This window comes from Microtus ochrogaster, chromosome 6, assembly GCF_000317375.1.
Source record: "Microtus ochrogaster isolate Prairie Vole_2 chromosome 6, MicOch1.0, whole genome shotgun sequence".
NCBI classification, from domain to species: Eukaryota; Metazoa; Chordata; class Mammalia; order Rodentia; family Cricetidae; genus Microtus; species Microtus ochrogaster.
Window position 1 is genome coordinate 40864468 of NC_022013.1, and position 2517 is coordinate 40866984.

Here is a 2517-nt window from a genome sequence, read left to right on the forward strand (position 1 = left end):
CCTGGAACTAGCTCTGTAGACCAGGCTGGTCTCAAACTCACAGAGATCCGCCTGCCTCTGCCTCCCGAGTGCTGGGATTAAAGGCATGCGCCACCGTTGCCAGGCTAAAACCTTTCCTTTTTATTTAGATAAAAAGAGGGAAATGTTGGGGGATATCCAATCACACTGTGAACCCCAAATTTGCATTTGTATTAATTAAACAAAATTAACCTTGGGTCAGGAGACTGCATTAGCAACTAATTGACAGAAAGTAACCATAGAGAACCAGAGACCATCTGGGAGAGATAGAGACACAGGAAGTAGTAGGGTGGGGTTTGGAGTGACGCAGCTTTTTGTGGTTCAGTGAAGTGGAAGCGCAGACCTTCCGTGGACTCCAGCAAGGAAAGAGGGTTAGCTAGTTGCAACCCAGCCTCTCTGAGCTAGCAGGTTTTCACCCCAACCTTTGAATGGAGTCTTATTTATAAATAGAACAACAGAGATTTAGTTAAAGCTAAATAGCCTCAGCAGCAGTAACAGAATTGGTGTCTGCAAGAACAGAATTCCCACCAGGCTGCTGCTGGAGAAACAGGTCCATTAAGTGCAGAGTATTCTCAATTGCGGACTGAGATAGCAGTAGATTAAGATGCAGCTGCTGTGCTAAAATTAAAACAACAAGGGAATCGCAACTGAGCACTTACCTCCATCGGATTGGCCTCTGAGCATGTCTGGGTAGAGATTTTCTTGATCAATGTAGGCAGGGCCACCTCTGGACAGGTGATCCTGGGCTGTGAGAGAAAGCAGGCTGAGCAAGCCATGGAAGCAAGCTGTGCCCCCAGCATGGCTCCTGCCTCTGCTCCTGCTTGAGTTCCTGCCCTGACTTCTCTCAGTGATGCACAATGACATGGAAGTGTAAGTCAAACAAACCCTTTCCCTTTCCCCTACTTGATTTTGGTCAGCGTTTATCACAGCAACAGAAACCAAACTAGGACCGCGCCGTTCAGAGTGAAAGTGAGTCCTGAGTCCGTTGTCTTCCTGGTCCCTACCACTGAGCATCTGGCACCTGAGTAACAAAGCCAAAGGAGACATCAAGTCGAATGGAAGGCAGAGCCTGCCTGTGGTTAAGAAGGACAGTGTTCTTAGGCCTTATATTCGCCAAAGTTTGCTAGTGAGGCTGAGTCGGTGCAGCAAGATGGGGAAGGGATTGGGTTTCACAGGCCTCGGAGGAGGATTTTCTTTTAAATAATGACCATGGTCATTTTAGATACATAATAATCGGTATAGTCACTTTCCTTTCAAACTGGTCAGTTTAGAAAGGCTGAGCAAAATTTTCTGTTTTAAAAACATAGATGATGAAAATGCCCGATTTTTAAAGTCAAAAATTCTTAAAATAAACCTGTATTGATATGTTCCCTAGATTTTCTAGAAAGATTTTGGGAAGCATAAATTGGCCATACAGTCCTCTCTCAAAATCAGATCTTTGCAGAGTGAAAAGAAATGTCTGTCCTCGGTCTCTTCAGGGTCTTTTCTCATCTTTTGGAAATCCCTTTATCCAAGGTTTTGTCGGAACTCCCAGAATGGCCTCAGACTTAAATCCTAAAGTTCCCTAAATCCTCTTGTCTCAATTTCCTGAGCTCTGGATTACTGGGATTATAGATTTGGACTACCATACCTAGTACTGCTTCCTTCCTTCCTTCCTTCCTTCCTTCCTTCCTTCCTTCCTTCCTTCCTTCTTTCTTTCTTTCTTTCTTTCTTTCTTTCTTTCTTTTCTTTCTTCCTTCCTTCCTTTCTTCTTTCCTTTCTTCCTTCCTCCCTCCCTCCCTCTCTCTCTTTCTTTCTTTTTTCTTCCTCCCTCCCTTCCTTCCTTTCTTTTCTTTTTTGGACACAGGGTCTCAATATGTAGTCCTATCTTTAGACCAGGCTGGCCTCCAGAGCACAGAAATCCTCCTGCCTCTCAAACTCTGGAATTAAAGGTGTGTGCCACCATGCCTAGCTATGTGAATTATTTTATATGTTTATGTATTTTAAACATATGAATGTGCTTATATATGAATGTATTATGCCACATACAGATTCATGTAACCACCAACCAAATAAAAATACAGATTTTTTTTATCAACACAAAGAAACTTCTGTTGTTACCTCATAATCTTCAAGTCCCAACAATTGTTGTTATGTTTCAAATGACTATACTTCATTCTCTTTCTCTTTTATTTTATTTATTTTTCAAGACAGAGTTTCTCTGTATAGCTTTGGAGTTTGTCCTAGAACAGCCTGCAACTCTCAGAAATCTGCCTGCCTCTGCCTCCCGAGTGCTGGGATTAAAGTTGTGTGCCACCACTGCCTAGTTGTAGTTCATTCTCTTATATTCTGGGCATAAAGTTCTGAGTCCTAGCAAGACACACACACACACACACACACACACACACACACACACACACACTCATGCTCAGAGAGAGAGAGAGAGAGAGAGAGAGAGAGAGAGAGAGAGAGAAGGAGAGAGAGAATGTTATATGAATGAAATCATGCAATATGTAACCT